This window comes from Hippoglossus stenolepis, chromosome 15, assembly GCF_022539355.2.
Source record: "Hippoglossus stenolepis isolate QCI-W04-F060 chromosome 15, HSTE1.2, whole genome shotgun sequence".
NCBI lineage: Eukaryota > Metazoa > Chordata > Actinopteri > Pleuronectiformes > Pleuronectidae > Hippoglossus > Hippoglossus stenolepis.
The window spans coordinates 2,124,791-2,136,962 of NC_061497.1; the positions used below are offsets into that span (position 1 = coordinate 2,124,791).

The window sequence follows — 12,172 nt, forward strand, 5'->3', positions numbered from 1 at the left end:
TTACTGCTCTTATGGCTGAAGAACACCTCCCCATCCCACTCCTTCCTCCAGGCAGCTTCACACTCAGCTGTGCTGTGTGTTTCCTGGAGAAAGACAACATTTAGCTTCCTGATCCTACACAGGCTGAACAGAGCAGCTCTCTTCACATCTCCTCTGGCACCATTTATGTTTAAAGAGCCCAGCTTTATGTCACACATGTTTATAGATAAGGTTGAAATTAAAACAAACGTAGAGGATCACACAGACGGAGGAGAACAGACAGGGTTTAACCATCAAATGGCCATTTGGGCTCGGACTTTGGACATTAGTTTCTTGAGGCGGAAAACTTCCTGATCAGTGAAGGTCGCTTTGTCGGTACCGTCAATGTTTCTCATGAAAACTCTCACCGAGTTGAGGAACAGTTTTAGATCTGGGAAGAAGTCCTCCACTCTAACCAGTCTTGTGCCCTTAGTGTTGTGTAAAAAGGTCCAGATTCTGGTGAAGGAGTAAAGACTCTCTTCGTCCACCTGCAGGTTCTCCTGTGTGTTTATTAAACTGTCCTCTGACTGAGAGGAAGAACATGGTGGGTTTATCTTTGATACTTTTTTTGCTTGTTCGCTGTTTGTTTTGTTTTCTGGGTTTTTTCTTTTGGTTGACAGTTTGAAAAGATCTTCCTCCAGTGAGCACTGACTCCGCGACTCTAGTGGCTGTGTGACTATCTCTCACCTCGTTCTCCTGATGGTTGTCCTCACTGTTCTCCTCCTGTGAACCTTGTGTGTCGCTCCGTGGCTCCATCGGGACAGAGGCCTCAGCACCACCCGAGGCAGGCGGGGGCCCCAGTGTGGAAGCAGCGGACCCACCACCGGCCAAGGCAGGCGGGGGCCCCGGTGCGGAAGCAGCGGAACCATCACCGGCCGAGGCCGGCGGAGGGGCCGATGCGGAAGCAGCGGAGCCACCACCGGCCGAGGGACCCGGTGCGGAAGCAGCGGAGCCACCACCGGCCGAGGGACCCGGTGCGGAAGCAGCGGAACCATCACTGGCCGAGGCCGGTGGAGGGCGATGCGGAGCAGCGAGCACACCACTGGCCGAGGCAGGCGGGGGGGCCGATGCGGAAGCAGCGGAGCCATCACCGGCCGAGGCAGTCGGGGGGCCCACTCCGGAGGCAGCCGACCGGCTCTCACCGGCTCTTTCTGGGCACAAGCGGATCAGATGTCCCTCTTTCCCACAGCCAAAACACTTCATTTTACCTGATGTAACATGCACCGTGTAATTAAATTCCTCAATTTTAAACCTGAAGACCAAGTTTAATTCTTCCTCACTCTTTTTTAGCACCATGAACACGTGTCTCCTGAAAGACACAACATGTTTGAGATGTGGAGATTTGCAGTAGATGGGGATCATTTTTATGGGGGACATTAACTGTCCATGTCTTGCCAGCTCTTTCTCTAAGAGCTCGTTTTTTAGGAACGGGGGCACATTAGAGATAAGGATCTTTTTGACAGGATTAGCCAGGGACAACACAGGTGTGAAGGAGCCCTGAATCACAACTCCACTCTCCAGGAGCTGGTTAGCTTTGTCTGTACTGTCTAAAAAAACCACCACAGCGCTGTTCATTCTTGAGGCAGACTTCACACTACCATATCCAACAACCTCACCTACAGCCAGACTGACCTCTTCGACCGAGCATTCCACAGCCGGACACAGTTTGATGCCGTGTCGGCGTGTTAGTTTGTGGAGGCCGAAGCCTCCACCTGCAGCAGCCATGCTGCACAAACACACCGGCAGCTACCAACTAAACTGCTGCTACACACACTATAACTCACACAGAAAACAAAAAACACCTCTACTATAAGTAAAGAGGGAAAGAGCAAAAGAAAAGGTAGAAAAATCAAGCAATCTGAACACACTTTCCAGGTCACTCACCACACTCACTCCCAGCATGCACTCAGAGAGAGAGATAGAGACTAGGGGGCAGATGAGGCAGAGGGCATGACAGATAGCAGCCCCAGTTAATGCAATAATAATCATAGTTTTTGTCATCTGGATCCTCTAGAGTCAGTATAGTGAAGCCCAGTTGTTAAATAATTAAAAAGAATGTGTTCAAAGGAGAAATTTTACATCCTAAGAAATGCAGTATACTAATAAACATCTACAAATCTATTTGTTTTAAAAATCATTTGTACTGAATGTACCCTGCTTGTGAATGTAGAAGAGTTATGCATTTGGTGTTTGTAGAGTTGGTTGTATGGTCTATTATCCAAGTGTTGTAGACACTTTCTCTCTATTGTTTTCATGTTTGTTAGTCTTTAACACTGTTCAACAACAAAATTGAAGTAAATTCCTTTTAATGTCAACATGGATTATTGGGAAAATTGGCCTATTAATTAAAAATGAAGACTTCTTGAAAATACTTTCCTCCTGTTTTCCACCTTTTATAATAAGGTTATAGATACAAGCTGATTGTTGTTTTCTGCAGGTTGTGATGCGACGGACTCTGTTCTTATTTAAATTTTTATGACAGCTGTTCCTGCTGCCCTCTTTCCTCTCTTCTCTTTGCTGTAAGCGCAATGCTGATGGTATTTATTGCCCGGTTAGTGACCATCAGTTAAATCAGGAGAGACTTCGATCCAACTGTTTAACAAACATTTATTAACATGTGAACAGAGAAAGTGATGTGATTGTTAGAGGTTTTTAGACCCCTATGTGATGTCATCAGGATAAGAATGGGGTGGAGCACAACGTAGAATATTAATCCCCCCCTCAAAAAGAAAGAAGAGAAAGAAAGTTAAGGCGGTGGATGACTCTGAAGGAAAAGTGAACTAGATAGATGATTCTTACCTTGGAAATGTAATATTCTAGGAAAAGTGATGACAGAATAAAGAATTAACCCCTGGGTAGTTAGACGGCTGAAACTGTAGACATAGCTTCACAGATGCCCCCTGAGGACTCGACTGTGTTTTGAAAGCTCTGTGAATTGCATTTCCAAAGATATAGCCCACCAGGTCTTCGGGCCTCTGGGTGAAAACTCTTCCAGCCATGATTCGGGCCCCGAGGAACACAGGGGGCTAAAAGTCTCAGCAGAGCTTCAGCTAGAGACCCATGTAGTGCTTGTTTAATTTGGTGGCCCTGGCTGAACCAGAAATATTTTTAATTAGCATTATACTGCTCACAGGACGGCAGGCTTGAGGCCTACGTTTTTCCCCACACTCTCGCGGGGCAAACTTTTTTTCTACAGTGTCTGTGGACATGAGGCTGACATATGTTGACAGGCTATGTGCCCTGAAGGTGAACGTCTTGTTTTCAAAACTCTATGTATTTCGTGGCCCCTGCTGGAGGCGGGACAGTTGCCATACACAATGCATGGGAATGAAAATCCACATGATAAATGCCTGCAAGTGTCCGGAGCCATATTTCAGCCTAAACAGCAATAAAATGTTGGAAACTTACTCTGATTCACTCACATGAGCCCAAGGATACACATTCTAGCATATCAGACCTGTATCTACTCTGTATGGCTAACTCCTGAAAGGAGCAATGTATGACTTTAAAAGTGTGTCAAACAAGCACTGGTATCATTTTGGGGCTGACATTCAAAAAGGAACCTTATAAAAAGGCTTTATTGATGTTTGGCTCATTCTGATTTACAGGTGTAACATGCCAAATTAACCCCCGCCCAGATTAAACCTGGGTATACTTTGGCCCAGGCCAGATTAAACCTGGGTATACTTTGGCCCAGGCCAGAGTATACCCCGGGGATAAACTGTTTTAGGCCAAACTATACCCGGGGGTGTAAAATAGCCTAGGCCAGACTATACCCCTCCAGGCCAGAGTATACCCCAGGGGATAAACTGTCCTAGGCCAAACTATACCCGGGGGTGTAAAATAGCCTAGGCCAGACTATACCCCTCCAGGCAGGGCCGGCCCTTCCTATAGGCGACAAAGGCGGTTGCCTAGAGTGCTACCTAGAGGGGGGCGCCAAAAACTGTGCCTAGCAAAAAAAAATATATATATATATATATTTTTTTTTTTTTTTTTTTTTTGCTGGGCAGAGTTTTTTGCGCCCCTTCTATTTCTCCAACCAATATTTTGACATTAAAAAATATACTTAACATAAGGGGAAAATTTGCCAAAAATCTAAAGAGGTACGGGTGTTGTCAGAACATGCTAGCGCATTGATGGGTATGGGTCGAGTGTGGGTCGAACGGACAATAAAAAATGTAATTAATTATTTTTTCGAAACTTGCATGCACCTAGTGCAGCACATTCTTAATATCATTGGTTGAATGTTGCCCGGTTCTGTATCCCTCCTCCACTCCCTGAGATGCCCAGACATGCAAGAGACGTCCTAACAAACGTTAGATGATGGCTGCAGTTCAAGCACTCTGGACTCTGGTACTGGAAGAAAAAGAATAGATATCTGGACACTCTTATTATAACTTGACAGAAAATAAAACACAACGCACTGCAATAACGGGAGAGAAACCGTGTGGCTTCAAAATAGGTTGGAAGAACACAACAAACTTCAAGAGGCACCTGAAAGCGTAATAACAACGTTAGTATTGGTGTAGCGAGCTAGACAGTTTAATCAGACCTGATTCAACTAATCAACAGCTATCTTGGAATGAAAAAAGTATGTCAGGCTGTCCAAATACATGAAAATGCTTAATAACTAAATAAGCTGGCCCAGGAGTTAGAAAATTTACCTTACTGGCCATCAAAGAGCATGACAACTCTTTCATACATGCAAAGCAGCTCACAGAAATATATCCCAACATGTGTATTGCTCTGCGGATCAGTGCAATGCTACCAGTAACAGTAGCTTCAGCCAAGAGGAGTTTTTCTAAATTAAAACTGTTGAAAACGAGGTCAACCATGGCTCAAGAACGCCTCAGTGGTTAACCATGAGGTTTGTGGTCAGATTTCATACGATGATGTGATTGATGACTTTGCAGCGAGGAAGGCCAGAAGGATTGCACTGTAACCCTTGAAGTGTGATGCTAGGGAGTGGAATGTAAATAGTTCTTGAGACAAAGTTAATTTGTACTAATTATTTGTTTGTTTATTTTGCATATTCTATTTTGATTATTTAATACGTGTAACATATTTTACAATATATCATTTTAATTGAAAGCAAACTTACATATATTCTTTTATTGTTTGTTATTATTGTTTGCTAGCTAAGTTGTCATTTGTTTTGATTCTTTAGTGTGCACTTTGCATTTCTTCTTAGCTCTTGTGATGAATAAAGGTGCAGTACTTTACTGTAGAACTGTTAAGAAGTTTTGAATTTTTCTTTTTTTGGGGGAGGCGCCAGGGGTGAAGCTTGCCTATATAAGCCCCGCTTAATGCAAGCAGAGGAGTAGAGTTTGCTGAGGCGAGGTGGGGTAGCTGCTTCCGCTAACACCAAACTCTTTAGTTTACCAATTTTGACAACCATGGAAGACCAACTGTATGACCAGATTTTGAGATTCTACACTGCAACACAACAAAAGTATCCCCAGTGGATCTACGATCTACCTCCAGAGAAACGTGTAAATGCCAAGTCCCAGTTCAGACAAACAGCTAAGCCATATCGAGCAGAAGGAGGGATTGTTTACCATGGGGAAAAGGAGGTTCTCACTAAAAGCCGACTGCCAAATATCCTGAAGGCCTGTCATGACAACCCAATTTCTGGTGGCAATTTTGGCAGAGATAAAACGTTAGCCAAAATCTCTGACCGTTATTACTGGAGGGGAATGAAGAACGACGTTCACCAACATGTCAGAGCTTGTCAAAAATGTTGTGTCATAAATCCCAAAATCAGCAAGGAGGCTCCACCACTCAACAGTATACCAGTGCCTGGAAAAGTATGGAGCTTAGTCGGGATTGATATGATCGGTCCCCTTCAGGAAACATCAAACGGCAACAAATATATAGTTGCTGCCACTGATCATTTCTCCAAGTGGACTGAAGCAACAGCTGTTCCAGATAAGAGTGCCAAGTCAGTAGCAAATTTTTTGTACTCTGTTATTTTCCGCCTTGGCTGTATGGACACTCTGATTAGCGACCAGGGACGAGAGTTTGTGAACTCGATCATCGACAACCTGATGGAACATTTTCAAATAGATCACCGCATTTCATCTGCCTACCACCCACAAACAAATGGCCAACGGGAACGTGACAATCGAACACTCAAAGAATCTCTTAGTAAGCTTGTCAATGACCAAAGAAACAACTGGGACCAGTTCATCCCTGGTGTTATGTTTGCCTATCACACATCTGTGCATGCCTCAACCAAGTGCACTCCATTTGAGGTCATGTATGGACGGAAAGCCAAGCTTCCTATGGATCTCAAACCCTCAGAAGATGACACTGTGGACCCCATGCCCCTTTCAGATGATGCCAATCCTGATGTGCTGGATACACTGACAACCATTCATAAAAAGCTCCACTCAACCGTCAGTACCAACATCCACTCTGCCCAGGAATACCAGAAGCGTGCCTTTGATCGCCGACACAACAGCAAAAAAGAAATCACTGCTGGCTCCATCGTTTATATCAAGAATCAGCGCCGTATTAATCGCATGGGTTCAAAGATGGAACCACGTTGGATTGGACCCTACTTAGTTGTGGAATCCTTGACCAAGGGACGAGTAAAACTTAAGAACAATAAAACTGACAAGATACTGAGGAACACCTACCACGCCAGCAACCTTAAGATTTACCAGGATGAAGAGGCTTCTCCACCACCCCAGTCCCCTGATGATTCTCCCAGTAACTCTGCCAATGGCAGCCCAAAGCAAAAGACACTCAAAAGACCACGTGAAGAACCAGACAATGATGACATCTACATCTCACAGAAACACAAGCAGACCAAGACTTTCAACCCACTTCCAAGTTCAGGAAGGAAGTATCTTAGCACCACTCTTGGCCTTACGTTTGGTAAGGTTGTGTACTGTGGACGCACAAAGGACCTTGGACAACCACGGCGTACATATAAAGCCAAAGGTAATGGGAACTGCTACTTCCGGGCCATCAGCTACATCCTGACAGGATTAGAGGACAACCACTCCCTTCTCAGAGATAAAGTCGTCCACCACATGAACACTGACTTGACAAAAAATCTACAGGACTACTTGAACCAAAATGTGAATGAATATGTGAACACCTCTGGCATTTCTCGTAATGGAGTCTGGGCAACTGATGCAGAGATCATGGCCACAGCGAATCTGTTGAGTTGCGACATCGTCATCCACACAAAAGTCGGTGACTCCATGGATTGGTTGACCTATCCCGCAAGCTTCAATCTGCAGTCATCAACAGAACATGCACTTTATCTTGAAAACAAGCATGATCATTTTGATGTTGTTATCAGTGTTTAACTTTGAACATTTATATTGTAGCGAGGACTTGCTAGTCTTAGAGAAGTTGAAGTTTCAGGACGTAGTAATCTTTGATCTTTGTGGAAGTCTAATATTTTTTCTGTTTTTCTGGTTGAAGTAATAAAAGTCTGTTTTGGAGTTTTAAGATTTAAGTCAGTTAGCTTTCTCACTTAACTTACCTGACAAAGTTGAACCCCCAATAAACTGTTGAAAAATTAAGTAATTCTTGTGTATATCACTCAACACTCAATAAATTGGCCTAGGCGATAATATACCCGGTGTATAATCTAGCCTAGGCCCCTTTAACCCCAGGTATAGTCCGGAATGGGGGTATACTATGGCCTGTTACACTGGGACACTTCTAGGCACTCTGCATAATGTTAAATACCTACAATTGTCTGGTCACACCTCAGTCACATGATCAGAGCCCTATATAAGCGCAGGGGGAGGTGCTCTGTAGGAGAAAGGAGTTTTTCAGAGCAACAGACAAGAGAGAAGGACCTTTTCACTGAAAGTAAGTAATTTCCATTTATTTTGCCTTTTAATGACTTTAAAACTCCACATGTTGAACACAGGTCTTTAATGACGCAATTACCTGACACACAGTAATTTTTGTTTTTTGTAAACTTTTTTAAAAATTTACTTTTCAACAACAAAACAACATGCATTCTCTAACCCAGTTGCTTTCTTTGTCCGTTTTTGCAAGGTATTTAAATATATAATGATGTATAAACTAACAAATAAACAATTGTTATAAAAACTAAGAAATACATAAATAATTGTTATAAAAACTAAGAAATACATAAATAATTGTTATAAAAACTAATAAATAAATAAATAATTGTTATAAAAACTAAGAAATAAATATATAATGTTATAAAAACATTTATTTTTCTTTTCTCTCTTTTCAGATCACCATGCCTCTGTGCCCAATCTGCCAGAGCACTTATCAGCAGCTCCGTAAGCACCTTGCGAGTGTGCATGCTGTCAACAATGTGGCCGAACGCAGAATCCTGCTAAACCGACATTATCAGACATTGCCCTTGCCCGGTCAGTGGGTGTTCTTATGCACAGTCCCGGCTGGACAAACACTTGACACCCACACAGAGATGAGCATTAGCGAGAGGGCCAGCAAAGTGCAGGTGGCCAAGCGACGGCAGTGCCTCAAGCTCCTGCGTGAGCTCCAGGACACAAACCCCACACCAGAGGTCAGCAGAGCTGTCGACCTTCTCGTGGAGGTCGGGGAAGAGGAAATCAGAGTTGCAACAGAGCCCACCCCCAGTCCTCTCACTGATTGCGGCGTCCCTGGGTGCCAAATTGAAAAGCGGGCATTCGCCAAGGAGGTGGAAAAACTCCGTACCCAGAGGGACGAGCTGCTGCATGACATTAAGGTGCTCCGAACCCGACTGCAAATGCTTGAGGAGTCTGTAGCGGAAAACGGGTCTCGACAGAGCAGTTGACTTGACACTTAAGTCGCCAGAGGTGAGGCTCCTGGTCCTGAGCAGCAGCAACAGTGAGGGTGAACGTGGGGGAGAGGAACCTGAGGTGAGACTCTTTGTCTGTGCACTTGTACTTGTCTTTTTCCTGTTTGTCTGTCTGTCTCTCTTTCTTTTTTTTGTATGTGTGTTTTGAATTTATTGCACTTGTCTTTTCAGGAGGCTGTGATGGAGGCAGGCCCCTCTAACGCAGGACCCTCTCGTGCAGAACTGAAGAGGAGGCCGGTCAGGTCCCTCTCAGTTCCAAAGGAAGCAAAGATTTCCTCGCCCATTAAGCTGCCCTGGAGCACAGGACGTGGGCGAGGAAATAGAATGCGTATGATAACCCTCCCGGAAAGCATGGGTAAGGATATACTCTATGTTTCTGTGGGCTGGTAAAAATGTTATTGTAATGTATTATAACATGACTGATTGACTGTGTCATGTGATTTGTCACGACAGAGGAATATCTGGCCACCTTTCAGCCAACGAAGAAGGTGCATGAAAATGCAGTGTCTAAAGTGAGCAGGGTTGAATCCTTCATACTTTACATGGCGCACAACAGCTCCAGACTATGACTGGCTTTTCCTGTGTGACTCACATAAGATCAGAGGGTGAGTAACACTGTTACTGCAAAAATATGGTGTCGCTTTAGGCAGCTATCCCTGTTTGATCATTTTTCTCCTGCCACACCCACAGGTGGTCTCGCAGCGTGGCCAGCACCATGACGGTAACCACAAGTCAAATCTACCTTAAAATAAAATAATAAAAAGATGGTGCAGTTTGAACCTGAGATAGTACAGAATATCACAGTATGCCAACACGTCAGTTTAATGATAAACCAAACGACCAGCAGGTGGCGATGCTAGAGAGGGAAATCTATTAGCATGGCACCCCTTGACTTGGCAATATTTGCCCACTCTTCTTTGCTAAAGCGCTCCAAATCTGTCAGATTGCGAGGGCATCTCCTGTGCACAGCCCTCTTCAGATTACCCCACAGATGTTCAGTTGGATTCAGGTCTGGGCTCTGGCTGGGCCATTCCAAAACTTGAATATTCTTCTGGTGAAGCCATGCTTTTGTTGATTTGTATGTATGCTTTGGGTCGTTGTCGTGCTGAAAGGTGAAATTCATCTTCAGCTTTCTAACGGAAGCCTGAAGGTTTTGTGCCAAAATTGACTGGTATTTGGAACTGTTCATAATTCCCTCCACCTTGACTAAGGCCCCAAAGCATGATGCTGCCACCACCATGCTTCAACTGTTGGTATGGTGTTATTTGGGTGATGTGCAGTGTTGTTTTTGCGCCAAACTATGGCCAAAAAGTTCAACCTTGGTTTCATCAGACCATAACACATTTTCCCTCATGCTTTTGGGAGACTTCATGTATGTTTTTGCAAAATTTAGCCGGGCTTGGATGTTTTTCTTCGTAAGAAAAGGCTTCCGTCTTGCCGCCCTACCCCATAGCCCAAACATATGAAGAATACGGGAGATTGTTTTCACATGTATAGTACACAGCCAGTACTAGTAAATTCCTGCAGCTCCTTTAATGTTGCTGTAGGCCTCTTGGAAGCTTCCCTGACCAGTTTTCTTCTCGTCTTTTCATCAATTTTGGAGGGACGTCCAGCTCTTGGTAATGTCACTGTTGTGCCATATTTTCTCCACTTGATGATGACTGTCTTCACTGTGTTCCATGGTATATCTAACCTTGAATTATTTTTGTACCCTTCTCCTGACTGATACCTTTCAACAATGAGATCCCTCTGATGCTTTGGAAGCTCTCTGCGGACCATGGCTTTCTCTGTAAGATGCAGCTAAGAAAATGTCAGGAAAATCCTACTAGAACAGCTGCACTTTATTTGGGATTAATCAGAGTCACTTTAAATGATGGCAGGTGGGTACTGACTACTATTTAACTTGAGTTTGAATGTGATTGGGGATGTGGCTGTGTTCAGAATTAAGCAGTTATAAGAGGGTGTGCACTTATGCAACCACATTATTTTATTTTTTATTTTTCCCCCTAAAAGATTTCAGTTTGTTTTTCAATTGAATTGTTCACGTTATAGGTCACATTAATGGTGGAAAAAGTTCTGACATGATTTATCTTGGTCAAATTTTTTTACATCACAAAACCTAGCATTTTTACAGGGGTGTGTAGACTTTTTATATCCACTGTAGGTCTAAGTGACGTTTTATCAATATAAAACAGACAGAAACTGCAAAGAAAGCCTATTAAATATATAAGATATTAAAGACACAAGCGGAATCTGTTGCTTCTGGGGTCCCATCGCTCAGTTTTCTTCTGCTCGCTTCAAACGCATTTTATGGCAGTAATCCATTTCTGTCATCTTTCAGGATCTTTAGCAATTCGATAGAATGCTCTCCCCTGTCCTTCCACGCGAATGTTCTGGCATCCTGGCGCACAACAGCTATCCACCATGTTTACTTCGTAAAATATACCGACAAACTTGAAGAGACTAACTTCTAGAAGTTGTTTGACCAGCAAGTCGCGCTTTTTTGTGTTTTGATTTTGACTGTTGCATGATGGGATTGCGTGACGTCAACTCCCGGAGGTCTATAGTACTTATGTGGTTGTTACATTCCCCTGAGGAATATAAATGTTTTTCTGATGCTGTTGTGTGTGTGTGTGCTGCTCCTAGGCCTCAGTCAGCTCCAGATCCTCAGCTCCACCTCTGCAGTGGGTGGTGCCTCTATACACCTGGAACCATAATCAAGCCGGAGAGTATAAAGCTGAGGAGCTTCTCATCAGTCCCCCTATGCCTCCTGCTCTGGTCGCTGTGCTGTTGTAGGCTGCCTTGCTAAATCCACTGCGTGTGTGTATGTACTTGTTGAGCTGTTTGCCTGCTCGTACTAGGGAACTCAAGACAGTTTTCTCCTGTTTAAGTGCTGCCAGGGAGGTTCAGTTTTTGTACCTTTTTTTTTTTTGTTAGACAGAAGTATGTTTGGTTCTAGTTAGGGATGAGTTTTGTTTGTTGTTTTGGTGAGGCTCCCTCTGAAGTCGTTTTGCTTCCGTTGCTGGCAATAAAGAACCTTAAATTAACTACTTCACTCCTGACATCTTTTAATCTGGTCTTATTTTACTCCCCCTACCCCTAGACCAAGTTCGGGACGTAACATTGGTACTTAATTTAGGCCAATTTTACACTGGTCATCTAATATAGACATTTTTTTGGGACTAACCTTAGTTTCCCTGTGTGTCGGGTCCATTCCTCCCATGTTCACAGTCTGCCAGCCATTCCTGTCTGCTAACCTGACACCCGCCCTGCCCAGTCTTTCTGCCCTGCTCCCAACAGGTTTAGGTAACAAAAGCACTTCTGGTTAGGGAAAGATTTAGGTCTTGT

General features: G+C 43.9%; 1 long non-coding RNA gene across 1 annotated transcript; it reads left to right on the forward strand.

Annotated features, from left to right (window-relative positions):
- Positions 1-9,374: 9,374 nt before the first annotated feature.
- Positions 9,375-11,810, forward strand: LOC118121853. The gene is made up of 3 exons (XR_004698404.2): positions 9,375-9,429; positions 9,515-9,545; positions 11,471-11,810. It is a non-coding gene; the product is annotated as an uncharacterized LOC118121853 (long non-coding RNA).
- The last annotated feature ends 362 nt before the right edge of the window (positions 11,811-12,172 follow it).